Source organism: Bufo gargarizans, chromosome 8 (assembly GCF_014858855.1).
Source record: "Bufo gargarizans isolate SCDJY-AF-19 chromosome 8, ASM1485885v1, whole genome shotgun sequence".
Lineage (NCBI taxonomy): Eukaryota > Metazoa > Chordata > Amphibia > Anura > Bufonidae > Bufo > Bufo gargarizans.
In genome coordinates, this window is record NC_058087.1 from 82034220 (window position 1) to 82050512 (window position 16293).

A 16293-nucleotide genomic window follows, 5' to 3' on the forward strand; every position below is an offset into this window, starting at 1 on the left:
CTCAGCTCACTTCTACCCTTTATAGTCTGACCCCACCCTTCTGACTATGCGGCAGATAGCTTAATTTGGGTTTGGCTGAGCTGGTGTGAGTTTGTCTCTGGTGCTCCTGCTAGTTTGTCTCTACAGAAGTTAAGTGTCACTTTTTTTGTGTTTGTTATATTCCCTGTTGTTTGTATCTGGGCCTAAAACAGAGTCTTCCATTCGTCCATCTGGGAAGAAATGAGTTGTCTCTGGTCCTAACCTTTTCCAGGGCCTTATAGGGATATAAAGGCCTAGGTATACTGCATATGAATATTCCTACCTTCAAGGTCTATTCATATTGATAGATAGTTAGGGCCCGGATTAGGGTTGTCTAGGAGGTGACCTATTTCTTCTTTAGTTTCCAGGCCCAGTTACTGTTCCCCTTCCCTCCTGTGTTCAGTGTGGAGTTTTCTCCCACACTGATCATGACACTTATGCAAACTATGAATGAGGGAGGAAGGATTGCTACTGCAGTCCTTCCTCCCTCCTTCTCTTCTATAGATGATGGGCAGTTCCCTGATTACTAAGGAACATGTGCTGTCGAATATTGGGCATTGTTTGTCATCTGATCGATAATATGTGCCAATTATTGGGAACGAGCATTCGTATCCCTGAAATCATGGAGTCTAATAGGGCCTTAAGTCAGTCCTTTATATGGACCTTTACTAAATTTGAATCCAATTCTGGCTTTGACTCAAAAACTACATTAAACACTTAAACCATTATTTTATTTTAGAAGCACTCTAGACATAGGTAGCTGTATAGGTATACATATGTGTACTTTGAGGACTTAGGTTCAGTGGACCATTGAAAAAAAAGTACCGACAAATGTTATCCCAATAGGTGGAATGTATATAGCCTAGTGTTGTTTTTTCCATGTACTTTATTTTTAAAGGAGTTTTCTGTGGGAGTAATTTTAACTGAAAATGGGGCGAAAGTAGGGTAAAATAACGAGCAATCTTCACCTTTCTGATTTCTGACGCTGCTGTTTGGAAGTCGCTCTGGTCTCCACTCCTCTACTACCTAGTCTCAGGCTCAAAAAAAAACAGAAATATTTTGGATTGCCCACTGAGCCAATCACTTTTACTATTATGGGCATAGAAGAATGTAGGTAAAATTCAGATTAGAGTATGGAATATGCTGTTCCATTGCCTTGTTTTACTGTTTGTAAAACAAATAAATAAATAAATACATTGCATATATAGAAAAATATAAAAAGGTTAATTTAAGAACAAAACTTTCCATTTTTGTCAAACTGATTTTAATTGAAGGAAATTCAGTGAAACAGCCACATTGTACTGGTTGGGAGCTGCTTTTCCAGTCTCTTCCCTATACCTTGAAGCTGACAGCTCTAATGCTGGGTTCACTGTTTCTATTATCTGTTTAGCAGATCTGTTTAACAGGTTCCCCAAAATTTTAAATAGATGCCAATCCATTTGTAAAAAAAAAATCATATCGGTTAGGCCTCTTTCACATGACTGATATGGAATGAGTCAGGGTCTTTTCGGTGAAAAACTGATGGTTTAGATGCAAGTTGAATCAGTTTTGTCTGTGATTGCGTTCAGTGTGTCAGTTTTTTCCATCCAGATTGCATCCGTTAGCGTTACTGTCCTTTTTTTTTTTTGGAAGGCACAGAAACGGAGTATACCATACTTTTTTATATGGCAAAAAAATCCAGAATATGGGCATTGGATCACTCATGGGAATGTGAACCCCACACAGCAGACACAGATAAAGCCCAGCTTAGAAAGATAAAGGATGACACCCATGACCGTACCCTCAGAGACTGGTTCTGCCCCTAGACCAGAAACAAGAACACCTCTGGTATTGCTTTAAAACGAGTAACACCCCTATCCACCTCAGTTCCAGTTTCCTGTCCAAAGGGACAGTAGGAGAGAAGATATCTGAATTTCTTGAGGCTGTGGCCGGAATGGAGGCATTTTTTTTTATTTTTATTATTATTAGAAAGTACTTTATTTAGTCTTCTTTATACTGTTAAAAAAAAACTGAGAAAAGAAAAACACCCTTTCTCTGTTCCAGCCCAAAAATCTAGTGTTTGAGTCCTTTTGGAACAATTTTGTTTTCTTGATACTTAGGACAATTTGAACAGGAAAATGTAATGTTCTATTTGAAGCGAAATATCAAGATATGGGATCATTTTGTCTCTTGGCTTTTTCTATCAGCCATTTCCACCGAGCACATGGAACATTTTAACAGCCATATTTACTCTTAATGATAATCAGTGTTATTTTTACTCTGGTAATTTGCAAGCACCCATTTATAGAGGGGAGACGGGAAAAGTGAAGTCTAATTAAGGTCTGTGTTCTTTCGGTAAAAAGGGGGCTGTTATAATATTAAACTCTCTATAAAAGGTAGACCAAGATTAGCAATGCTTTCCTTCATACATTGTTGAGTATAGAGCAGAAACTATTGTTAACTATTTCATTGCTCTAGTTGTGTTGAGTTTATAAAGTGATTAGGAGAATAAAATGAAATTAGTTAGTTATATTTACTGATGTATCTGCTGAGTTATAAATGTTGATGATCAGGCTAGATAATTTAGCTTTTCTACAATCTCCTTACTTTGGAACATATTTCCTAATTGTTTTACTAGCCACGTGCAGCATTAGGCCACATGTATTAAAAGGGGTTGTCCAACGAAAAATAGTCTACCGTTTTCAAACCAGCCCGGGATCTGAATACTTTTGTATTTGCATGTAATTAAAAATGTATTAGCGCTACTGAGTTATTCATTGAAATCTATCTGCATAGCGCCACCTGCTGTTTGCCCTTTCTCTAATATCTCTGTCCTATTCACTAAGGTGGAAGCACATGCTCTGTTCCTTCCTTCAACTGTCCCCTGACAGTTACTTTTGGCAGGACCGTCTCATGGGAAATAAAAGATTATGCATGTTAAAATACAATATGCCAGATTCTTTCTTCCCTCACCTTCACTGACAGTAGACATTAGGAAGCATACCGGCTGTCGTCTGGATTGTCAGTTCTGCCACCATTTATCTAATACAGAGGTCCTGGGGATAGGTCATCAACAGAGATGAGCGAAGTTTACAATTCTTCAATTCGGCTGCTTCACCATATTACACAAAGAAATTTGCTTTGTGATTAATTACTTGTGGCGGGCGCAATGACAGGCAACAGCAATTGTGGCCCCCCACCCTCCTATCATTGAACCCATTGGATGCAGCATTCATCACTGATGGTGGCATCTGAGATAATAAAAAAAATATATATATATTAAAAAAAAAGAGTCTTCAGGGGTTAATCAGTAAAAAGATTAATTTAAATTCTTTCCTTATACATTCAAGATTAAAGATCCCACACTGTGTATGATAACGTCATCACGCTGGCCGACGTGGTGATGTCATACGTCACTGAACACAATGTTTTGCGCGGTATCTTCAGGCAAAATTGATTTGGTACCATTAATCACGAGGAAATTCACTCCACACTATTCATCGGTACAGGAAACTGGCTAACCCCTATACCATTTATAACTAGAAGAAAGCTACAGTAATTATTGAACTGTATTTCTCCTTGTGCTTTGGCAAGTCTAACATTTTTGAGCAGTGTGCACTAAAGCCTGGTAGGTGCTCACATTAGTAATCCATGATCGCTTGACCTCTTGTATTAATATAAATGATGAGCTGTGGCACCAGATGTATATTTCTGGAGTTACGTCACAAGAATCAGGAGTTATGAATCCACAGACCACAGTACTGTATATAAGGCAGGGAATGCAAATTTGGTCTCCCCTAGAAGGTAACTGTCTCTCTAGCGTCACCTGTAGGTAGTTACCCTGTCAGTGTATGACCCATTAATCCCTTTCAGCCCCGGAGGGTTTTTCGTTTTCATTTTTCACTCCCTGCGTTTCTGGGGCAAAACCTTTTTTTAATTTTCCCATTTACATAGCCATATGAGAGATTGTTTTTTGTGGGACAAGTTGCACTTTCCCATTCCACCATTTAATATTGCATATGATGTAGTGGAGAGCTGGAAAAAAATAGCAAATGAGGTAAAATTGGAAAATAAACGCAATTTTGCAACGGTTTTATTGATTAAATTTTTACAGTGTTTCCTATGCGGTAAATCTGAACTGCTACTTTCATTCTCCGGGTCTGTACAATTACGGTGATACCACACATGTCTGTTTTTTTGTTTTTGTTTTGTTTTTGCATTTTAATACTGAAAAAAAATCTTTATATATTTGTTTCTTTTCACACCCATATTTTGACCCCATAACTTTTTTGTAGCTATGTGTACGGAGTGGTGTTAGGGCTCAATTTTTTGCAGGACAATTTGTACTTTTCATTAATACTGTCCTGGCATGTGTATGAATTTTTGATTACTTTTTACTTAATTTTTTGTGGGAGAATAGCGCGTAATATATTACAGGCTATAGCTACTAGAGAGATATCGTTGATCCAGGGAGTTATTCTGATTGCCTGATTGGAGTCGGGAAGGAATTTTTATTCCCCTAAAGTCAGGAAAATTGCAGGATGACAGGCCGAACTGGATGGACAAATGTCTTTTTTCGGCCTTATGTACTGTGTTATGTACTATGTTAGATGAATTGGCCATTTAGACTTTTTTTCTATTTCACCATATCAGAAAACAAAATATATATTTTCATAGTACACACAATTTTGCACAGGACAATACCCATGTTATGTATTTTTTATTGTTTATATTTTATATTTACATTTTGAGGAAATTAGGGTGATTTGAATTTTTAGATTTTCTACATTTATTTTTAAAAACATTTTTTACACTTTTATAGTTCTCATAGGGAACTATGACAAGCAATCATCAGATTGCTTCTGTCATGCACTCCAATGCATTAGCATGTGCGGCAGCTTTAATTAATACCAGAGGACTGAAGCTGCTGCACAATGCATCTGGCTCCCCCGATCTCCGCCAGGGGGAGCTAGAGCACACACAGAATAGCGTGCTTCCGGTTCTTAGCACATTCAGATGCCGTGGTCATGTTTTACCGCCGGTTGTGGACTTTAGCTGCATGAGTCTGCTGTTTAAAACTAGTATGGGGCCCACTGCCATGTTTAAAGACCTGGTCGGGAAGGGGTTAATGACCAGGCAGAAAAATGACCAGCAAAATAGTTTTTGGCTCTCTGCATTTCAGCAGCTATAACTTTTATTAATTTTTTTTTTTTTTACTGATGAGGCTGTCTGGGGTCTTGCTTTATGTGGGAGAAATGCTATTATTTTTTGGCATTCAGGAGCACATACAAATTATAGTGTAATTTATATAATTTTTTTGCTGTAAAAATATAGAGAAAAAACAATTTTTGCCACCATTTTTTTTAAATCTACTTTTATGCCTTTCATGTTTCACATGAAATAGCCTAATTAAGTTTTTCAAGGTATTACAGTTTTTTTTATATATTTTGTTTGCACAATAAAATGTATTTTAGACTAAGCAATGACTATATTCTTTGGTGTGCAATTCTTTATTACATTATTTATAACATATTTTAAAATTCCTTTATGAACTTAATATTTTATAACTTTATTTAGTACTTATAATGTATTGGTATACTCCTGTATGTTAATACATTATGCTCTGTGTCAGTAGAACACAGGCTGCTGTTAGGACAACACTAGTGTTCCCTAACAGCAGGAGAACTGAACAGACAGCCTTATGGTCCTTCATGGGTCCTGCTGGCTGCAGATCACTCCTTGGTGACCAGATCACTGGCGTATAATCTCCTTTCATCTTGCCGTGGTATGGACCATGGCATGATTAACAGCCAGAATTATAACTTCCTCCAACACTGTAAAGCAGAAGTCTGTGGTAAGAACTCAGCTGTTAATAATGGCCAGTTCCTAGTGCAGGAGCGCTTTGGCAGCTCCCTAACCCACCTCAACTGCAGCAACGCCAAAAACTCTTACCGTCAATAGACAGGAGGTAGTCATTAAGAGGTTAACAAGCTTTGACATGATCCAACCCAGAGACACCTATCTGTAGACAGCACGGTTTTCGAGTTCTTACTTCTTGTCTGTACACAGTAGAGTACATAGGCAGGCAGGGTAGCCAGCTTTCTGTGGCAAGAGAAGGAGGTTTGCTGCTTCTGGGGAGAGCTAATTTGAAGACCTTTTCTCAGAGAACATTGCTTGTAAGACTCTTCTCACCACCTGGATCTACAAAAGGATCACCAGTACCTTCAAACAGAAGGTGGAGAGAAGGTTTGCAGTCTCTAATTCAAAGCAAGTATATTATGGCTATGAATCACCTATAGACACTGCAGACAGTATATATTTCAATGCATTATATCAGTTATCATTCTCTACTAGGCAGTTCATTTAAAAATACTAACTTAGTCCTGTAAGAAAAAGGATTACACTTCAAGGGTCAGACTAAAAGGCAATGTAGCTACTAAGATATTCCTTCTTTCTTGGCTTACATCATATTTTGTATGGATTTCTGTCAGTAGCATAAATGTTCTTATAACTGTTCTCAATGAATATTACAAGGTTTAGATGGTTTTCTTGGCCGTTTGTATGCTCCCATCTCCGCTGGCTCATTCTGTTTAAACCTTTATTTTCTGGAGAGACCTGACACATATTGCTATGTAATTCTTGCCAAGTGCCTCCAGCAATGAACTGGTGAAGTTATGATCCATCATGCTGTTCCCTCAATGGCGGATGATTCAAGCCCAGCTGAGATCTCTGTTGGGACCACAGCTTTCATTTACAATCTGCTACTGGGTGTCCAGAAAATATCGGAAAGATCCCTCAGTTCCAAAGCCTCCAACAAGGAAGAAAATACTGAGACCCCCAATACCTGGAAGACTTTAGTCTCTTCCTGCCAGTGCATGCTGCTGCCAACCACCGAGTCCCTACACCATGGTGTGTCTTTTTCTTGTATCCATGGGATATGATGGATAAAAAGCTCATTTTAGGCTATCTATATACAATTATTTGGAAAAAAAAAACACTGAACTTTTTTGTATACTGTATACTGTTGATCTCATGTGGTGAAATTAGTACTGCTACTAAAATAAGTAGTAATAACTCTTTCTAAATGCTATAGAAAATACACTGATTCAGAATGGACAGTAAAATGAATATTCTAGCTGCAATATTGTAGAAAATTTAATCTTCACTGAAACGGGGAAAATATTATTTCCAGCTTCTTTTCATGTCATAATAGGAGAATCCTTATTATCTCTCTATTTTCCATTCAACTGTAAAGTACTATATGACCTATTATATGACTATTGTAACAGTGTTTTAGATATATTTTATTACCCCTCTCTTTCTAATAGTGCAGGTGTATTTACTTGTATGAGTGTCAGAGGCATAAATATGCACACATCACACTAAAACATCATTGTGTTAATTTTGTGGGCTGCTATAAAGTTGACACACAGACAAGATTACAGGGGTTTTCTGAGAGTTTAGTATTGATAGCCTTTCCTCAGGATAGGTCATCAATATCAGATGGCCAGGAGTCTTATACCTGGGACCCCCGCCAATCAGCTGTTGGTAGAGGCTGTGGTGTTCACAGTTCTTCAGTCATGTATCCTAGGTGCAGCTTAGTCCTATCCAAGGGAATAGGACTGAGCTGCGATACCAAGCACAGCTGCTATCCAATGCACCATAATGTGCTTGGTCAACAGCGAGGAGACTGCGGTACTCACTAAAACACCACGGCCTTCTCAAACAGCTGATCAGTGCGGGTCCCAGTTGTCGGACCCCTACCGATCAGATACTGATGACCTATCCTAGGTCATCAATATCACAGTCTTGGAAGCCCCCTTTAAGCCATGAAATATATGAAATATAGATTAAATGCTAATTTACATTTACCCCAAATGTTGCTTAAAAATGACGCTCCTAAAGACCTCATACAGCATTGTTTACATTAAGATTTTAAAACTGGACACATGAGAGCAAATAGAAAGAAAAAAAAAAATATCCTTAAAGGGAACTTTAGGCTGACCTCAGAGGGCAGCATAAAATAGTGACAGAAATGCTGATTTACCCTGTGTGTCATTCATGAGCTAAAAGTAAGTGGTTCATGACAACCGGCATTATAATCCTTGCAGCACAGGCCTTGAAAAGAGTCAAATCTACTTGAGAACAGTTAAGTGAGGCCGGACTGGGGCAGGGCTGAGGGAAGGCCAGCATGACGCTGGTTTGGTTGGCGAGGGTCGATATTTAAAGGGTTAACAGCATAGTAGCTGCTAGGAGGAGGGAGTTGCTAGGGTAACTAGGGGGTGTGGTAGGAGGCTTTAAAAAGGTGTTATGTGGTAGAGTAACCACCATTTTAGACTCAAAATGTCCGTGGACCAGATGTTGGCCTGGATCAGGATGGAAGTGGAAGCACGGGGGCATTGCTGGTAGAGGGAGCAGTCAGGAGGCCTGCTGCAGGGGGCCATAGTCTCACCCGTTCTCTGCAGTAAGTGTGTCCGGATTGGGACCAGGTTCTGAGGATCCTCTCTGGCTTTCTGCCTCTGGGAGATCTACTTGGCATGGGAGCAGTTCAACAGGAGGACAGGCTGTGCAGGAGGCTGCCAGGGACTTGCACAGTCCCCAAGTTCTACTGGATAAAGAAGGAGAAGGCCATGCCCCCACATGGCAGAAGACATCTTGAAGAGTGGCCTGAACTCGCCCAGTAGAGAAGAGGCAGAGATTCTGAACTACAGGATGAGGGTGGCAAGTACGTCCAGGATCTGTGAGGACGGCGAAAAAAAGCGGCGGGATACAGGAACAGCGGCTACAGGTTTCACAGCGCCCATACAGCTTGGTGAGATTTCATGGGGTCCTCTTCTATCTCTTCTTAGCTGTCCGGGGGGTGTTGGGGAGTGGGATGTCCGGGGAAATTTGGAAGTGGTCTGGGGAAGCTTTTGGCTGGACTGGCGGGGTGGTTGACTAGTTTAGGGCCGGGGGGAAATCATCGCTACCGGCTTGGGGAATGGGTCCTGGGAGTGGGGTGTCTGATACGGGTTTGTCCAGTAGGTCGTTGACGTCAGTTTCAGTACATACTCAGGTGGGGGGGGGGCAGGCCAAGGGTGGATGATGCGGCAAAGGGTGAAGTGTATGTGTGTTTTGAGAGTCCATTGGGGGCACACTTGAAACAGGAGGTTAGGGAGGGGATTTGGAAAGGGGAGTATGTGAAAATCTTTTCCCCTACTTCCTTTTGAGAGATTCAATTTGGATAGGGGCAAAAAGGGAAAAAGAAGGTGTCGTTGTTCAGAGGAATCTGAGGTCGGCGCTAATTCATTCTGAGGAAGTTTCCGAAAAATTTGCCAGGGAGGTGGCGATGGGGCGTATGGGGGGTCCATTTTAGGAGCTGCCTCTGCCAAATCTGAGGGAATCTACGTTAGGGGTTGTTCCCAAGAAAGAGCCGAAAAACTTTAGCTTATTCATCACCTTTCATTTCCCAAAAGGGCATCTGCCAGTGATGGTATTGATCCTGAATTTTGTTCGGTGGTTCATGCGTCATTTGGTGCGGCTGCGACTTGGGAAATGAGGTTGGGCCCGGGTGCGTTATTAGCAAAGACCGATATTGAGACATTGTTTCATTTGTTACTGGTTCATCCAGAGAGTCTTCATTTGTTGTGTTGTTTTTGGGATGGGTGTTATTTCGTGGACAGGTGTCTATCAATGGGGTGCTCGTTGTCCTGCTCCTACTTTGAGACATTTAGTTCATTCCTGGAATAGGTAGTAGTTGACATTTCCGGTTGTTCATCTGTTATTCATTACTTGGACAATTTTTTATGCCTTGGCTCGGCGGGTTCACGTGTGTGTTTGTTATTGTTGCATACAGTGCAGTCAGTTTTTGAAAAGTTCGGGGTGCCGTTGGCGGTGGAGAAGACAGAAGGGCCTACGACAGAGTTATGTTTTTTTGGGATTGTGATTGACACAGTAAAAATGGAATGTAGGTTGCCGGATGACAAGTTGGAAAATTTGCAGGTTCAGGGATGCGTACTTTGTCCAGTTAAGTGTTTGCAGGAGTATGGAGGTGAGAGAGAGAAAGGTACAGCTCCTTTCCTTAGACAGTATGGATGATTTTTGTTGCGGTTAAAATTCCTAGTGCTTTTTTTTTAAAAGATCCTTAAATGTATAAGGGATTGATTTGGATGGTTATACAGGGTGGTGGGAATCCATTTGATTCCACTCATACCTCAGGTTGGTCAGTTTGTAAGCTGATTATGAAATGGTTTTGTGTTTAATGCTGCTTGTTTCTTGGTTTATTCATAGGTTTACAGGAGGCTTTTGTGTGGATAATGCTACATTTGTTCGTGTTCTGGGGGGCTGTAAGGGCGGAAGTGAGACCGAACGGGCGGCAACTGGGTTTCGCGCGTGATGTGGCAGTTTTGCGGTGGCTCAGGAATAGAGGTATGCTGTGGGGTGAGGTGTTGCGGGAAGTGCATTGCTTTGTGCGTTTAGATCACCCCCCCAGATGTTTTGCTGTTACACGGTGGGGGTAACGATCTAGGGGCTAGGCCATTTAGGGATCCAATTAGGGACATTAAATTTAGTCTCCTGAGGTTATGGGCATTGTTCCCGAGTATGTTCACAGTGTGGTAGGACATTGTGCCGTGGCGGTCTTGGAGGGGTGCAATATTAGTGGACAGATTAAATAAGGCTCGCATTAAGGTTAATTAAGCGGTTGGTAAATTCATGGCAAGGAATGGGGCGGTCACAGTAAGGCATTCATAGTTAAAAGCAGGTGAGGGAGAATTTTAGAGTGCGGATAGGGTGCACCTTAATGCAGTGGGGATAGATTGATGGTCCTTAGGGATCCAGGGTGGGATTGAGACAGGCCTGAGAATGTTGAGGGACGCACAGACTTAAGTGGGTCAAGTTGCGCACTGACGGCGGTGGGAGGTCCTAGAAGTTGGTGGATATGGTGGTAGCTGAGAATGCGAGGGCCCCATGGGTGGGGCTGGACTCTCATGGGTGAGCAGGAATTGATGATTTAGGCGTTTATCAGTTGGTGTCTCCGAGCTGGCGTTCATCGGCTGGGGGCACGATGGAGTTGCCAGTTTATTTTGATGAAATTATTTTATTGGGTCTTCTAGGACCTCCCTCATCATTTACTCAGGTTATTTGGGGTTAATGTTAAGTTCTTGATGTTTTGTTATTTATATTTTATTTAATAAAAACAGCTGCTGTGACAGATTTAATCCAAACGGTTGTCCCGCTTTTATTTGTGGTGGGATTAATAAAGGTAAGGGGTTTTAGGGAGACCTCAGCAGTCTAACCAATACCTTAGTCAATTGAGGCCAGACTGGGGCATGGCTGAGGGGAAGCCAGAATAACACTGGTTTGGTTGACAAAGGTTGGCATTGAAAGGGTTCACAGTCCAGTAGCTGCTAGGAGGAGGGAGTTGCTAGGGTAACTAGGGGTTGTGGTGGGAGTCTTTAAAAGGGGGTGTATGGTAGAGTAGCCGCCATTTTAGAGTAAAATGAAACTGCCACCCCCCCTGCCCTGGTTGAAGTTTGGTGTACAGGCAGGCTCTTTAAAAAAAAAAAAAAACAATGGGTGGGTTTGGAAAGAGAGGTGTGCAGTTCATATAGGCAATTGTCGTGGCAGTGGGAGGTACTAGAAGTTGGTGGATATGGTGGTAGTTGAGAAAGGGAGGGGCTGGACTCTCATGGGTGAACTGGAATTGAGGATTTAGGCGTCCATCAGTTGGTGCCTCCAAGCTGGCGTTCATCGGCTGGAGGCAAGGTGGAGTTGCCAGTTTATTTTGGTGAAATTATATATTGGGGCTTCTAGGAACCCCCTCGTCATTTACTCAGGTTATTGTGGGTTAATGTTAAGTTATTCATGTTTTGTTATTTTTATTTTATTTAATTAAAAACTGCTGCTGTGACCGATTTATTCTGAACGGTTGTCCGGCTTTTATTTGTGCTGGGATTAAGAAAGTTAATGGGTTTTAGGGAGACCTGAGCAGTCTAAACAATACCTTAGTCATGGTTATTCTTCTGCTCTTCCCGCCCATCTGCTGATGATTGACAGTTCTCTCCTAGAGAGAAAGGGAGAAAACTACGTAGAAGACTGTCTCAGGTGGGCAAGGAGAGCAGGAATTTTTTAATAACCATGACTCTTCTCAGGTGGCCATGACTCTTTTCCAGGCCTAGTCTGCAATGATTGTGGTGTTTGTTCTCGGCAACCACTTACTTTTAAGGCTAGGGCTACACGACGACATGTGTTGTGCACATTTTTTTGTTGTTGTTGCACCAATGTCGCGTGACAATTTTTATAATGATAGACAATGGTGTCACACTACGACACTACAGTAGCAAAAAATCCATCCAAGATGGATTTTTCTGGGACTGTCGCAGCATGTTGCGCAACACATTTTGCATTGTACTTCTGCCCTATGTGTTGCGCGACTTATTGTCGTCGTGTAGCCCTAGCCTAACTTTTAAATGACAGACTGCTGAATCAACTCACCTTTCTGTACTTTATTCTGCCGTTAGTATGGGCAGCATAAAGTTGATGACAGGTTACCTTTAACCCATTTGCACGTGTCAAAATACATGACGTTTGTGCACATACCTCAAGCAATCACATGCTGAAGGGTGGCTGCCATCCTCCAAGTACTCAGAAACTTTAATTCCATACAAACTCTTTCTGTGACAGAATCAGTGCTGATCTTGTTGCTAACAAAGGAAAGGGGTCCTTTTGTCACTTAACCACAAGCCCCATCTTTAACAGTTGTTGTATCCGGTCAACTTGGGGCCTTAAAGAGGATCTTTCATGGGTCCAAACATTATAAACTAAGTATCAGGATATGTAGGGCATAGTGCAGGGATCTGGGTGCCGCTCCTTTCACCCACTGTGGCCCCCATTGTCTTCTCCCGCCTGGTATGCTAATTTTAGCATCAGCGCAATGAGGAGGAGACTGAGTTTTTCTCCGTGGGCGTCTCCTTCTCACTGGCTGTGAGCTGTCCAATCGCAGCAGAGTGCGTCACAGCCAGGGAGAAAAAAAAACTCACCTTCTTCCTGGATGTGACGCTCTATGCTGTGATTGGACAGTGCTACTGCCAGGGAGAAGGAGACGCCCACAGAGAAAGACTCAGTCTCCTCCTCATTGCTCCAATGCTAAAATTAGCATACCACCCGGGAAAATACAACGGGGGCCACAGCGGGCAAACGGAGCGGCACCCAGAAAACATAGGAAGTGCAGTTAGATCCTTGCACCATGCCCTACATATCCTGATACTTAGTTTATAATGTTTAGACCCATGAATAGTCCTCTTTAAAAAGTTCCCGGGCTGTCCAGCTTAAGTCCCTGTCTAAGGTAAGAATTTAATGTCATTGATGTGACAATATGAATATTGTAGTACAGTTAAAAAAAAAAAAATTCCCCTGTTGGGACTATGACTTTTTTTTATTTATTTTTTTAAAGCCAACCTTTCACAGGAATTTTCTAGTTTAATTAAATACCTTTCCTTGCGGGGCAACCCCCCTTCCCCCCCGATGCGGACACCCTGGTTGTTTTTTTATGTATTTTTTTTAAATACCGCTCGTATGCCCCACTGTGCTCCCCTGCAGTTTTCCCGCTCAGTATGTTAATCCTGAGCATCGGTTCGGGGAGGAGGAGATGCCAGGGTTTCTCAACGGGTGTATCCTTCTCCCTGGCTGTGCCGTGGTCCAATCACAGCGGAGAGCGTCACAGCCAAGGAGAAAAAACTGCTCACCTTCTACCTGGCTGTGATGCTCTCCGCTGTGATTGGATCACGGCACAGCCAGGGAGAAACCCTGGCGCCTCCTCCTCCCTGTACCGATTCTCAGGATTAACATACTAAGTGGTAAAACTGCAGGGGGGCATAGCAGGGCGTACGAGCGGTATTTTAATAAAAAAAACAACCAGGGTGTCAGCATTAGCGGGGGGTACCCCGCAAGGAAAGGTATTTAATTAAACTAGAAAATTCCCATAAAAGCTCCGCTTTAAAGAATTACATTTTATTTTTAATTAAAATAGTGATACAAAATTATTTATTTATTTTTTAATAAATAATTGTGAATGTTTATTTGAGCATACATGTATTAGTTATCCTTGAACTTGATTTATCAATTCTAATGTCATAAAAAAAGAAAAAAGCTATGGTAGAATTGCAATTTTCATGCATTCTGCATTTATAAAAAGTAAGTGATAAATTAAATATCTCATATGCACCACCAAATAGTTTATAAAAAAATATCTACAACTTGAGGTGAAAAAATACCACACTCCAACTATACTTAGATGTAAGAATAAAAAAAGTTATTGCCAATAGAATACTATGAGGTAAACATGAAAAATTCCTGTGGTCCTTAAGGCCAAAGGTGACTAGGTCCTTGAGGGGTAATTTTGACCGTCTGCATTTATAACCTGTCGCTAAGATAATAGGCTAGGATCCCTAGAAAATGTATATGTCTGTAGATGATCCAAATTAGTTTGGTAACATGTTAGCCTAGAGACTTTCTTCAATACCATAATGTTTAATCCATACTATGACTGAAAATGTTGGACCCTTATGCACAGGACCGCATTACTTCGCCATGCAAGCTACAATGCATTTGGAAAGTATTCAGACCCATTCATTGTTTATTATTTTGTTATCTTGAGGCCTTGTGCTAAAATATAATAACAAAATCAAGTTTCCCCCCCATCAATCTGCAATCAGTACCCCATAATGAGAAAGTAAAAACAGAATTTTAGAAATATTTGCTAATTAATTAAAAAGGAAAAGCAAAAAATGTGCATGAACATTAGTATTCAGACCCTTTCCTATGATACTTGACATTTTGGTCTGGTGGCATCCCATTTCTCTTGATTATCTTTGAGATTTTTTATACACCTTAATTGGGGTCCACCTGTGGTAAATATAGTTGATTGGACATGATTTGGAGAGGCATACTGCAACAATGAGGAGGAAATATTGCCTGTAGAGCTTAGAGACAAGATTGCTTGGAGGCACAGATCTGGAGAAGGGTACAATTTTTTTTCTTTTTGCTGCGCTGAAAGTTTCCAGGAGTACAGTGGCCTCCATAATTCCTTAAAGGGGTTGTCCAAGTTATATTTATTGATGACCTATCCTTAGGTTCCGACACCCAGCACCCCCGCTGATCAGCTGTTTGAAGAGGAGGCACGCGCCGTGCCAGCGCTGCATCCTCTTCACTGTTTACCTTCTCGCCGTTGCACCTGCAGTGGTCAGCAGGTGTAATTACACCCAAGCCATCCCACTGAAATTAATGGTTCGACTTGGGTGGAATTACACCTGCTCACCGCTGCAGATGAAACGGCGAGAAGGTAAACAGGGAAGAAGAGGCAGCGCTGACACAGCGCGTGCCTCCTCTTCAAACAGCTGATCGGCGGGGGTGCCGGGTGTCAGACTCCTGCCGATCTGATATTGATGACCTATCCTGAGGATAGCTCATCAATAAATATAACTTGGACAACCCCTTTAATGGAAGAAGTATGGAACAACCAGGACTTCCTAGAGCTGGTCACTCCACCGAACTAAGTAATCAGGGCAGAACTAAACAAGAACCCTATAGTCACTCTGGCCGAGCTCCAAAGATCATGTATACAGATGGAAGAATGTAAACCAACCCGTACATCAGGAAGTATTACAAACAGTTGCATATGGGCCTAGTACTGCATTAAACACAACCTATACTGAACTGAACTAATAGAGGGCGTAATGTAAGCCCTATACAATACCCAAGGCCCCTGTAAGGGAGCACTTAAGGAAAACACAAGACCAATATTAAAACTAATGATAATTACCCATGGTAGGCAAGTGACCCGGCACTACCGACACAGAACATCTCGACGCGCGTTTCACCACACCCTCCGACTTTGTCAGGCTGAATCACATTGTAAATGGGGCATATATATATATCTTGGAGAACACCTGTGTATTATTACAGTCGCATACCTTGCATGATGAGAGTGGCAGCATTATCATGGCGCGCCGCCCAGGCTCGTCATCATGCTGTCCAATGAAGCACAACACGTGAATAAAGACACCGCCCCCCGCCGGTCACCATGGGAGCAGGCAGAAATGAGCACCACATGATGCGCCAGACCAGCACATGCGCGGGATGCGTACCAGCTTGATGCATAAAGGACGCTGAACTCCACTCACAATACAATGTAAGACCCTAAAGTGCATAGTGCATACATCAATGTGCATAAAATACAATAAGATCTAATTATCATATATAAAGAAACATGATAGATATTACAAGCATTATAATCAAAAAGTGTACGATAATGTAAAA

General features: G+C 41.6%; 1 protein-coding gene across 3 annotated transcripts in view; it reads left to right on the plus strand.

Moving 5' to 3' along the window:
• Nucleotides 1–16293, plus strand: part of PARD3B (par-3 family cell polarity regulator beta) — a 1547452-nt gene that overhangs the window by 637808 nt on the left and 893351 nt on the right. The gene's annotated exons all lie outside the window — the stretch shown is intronic.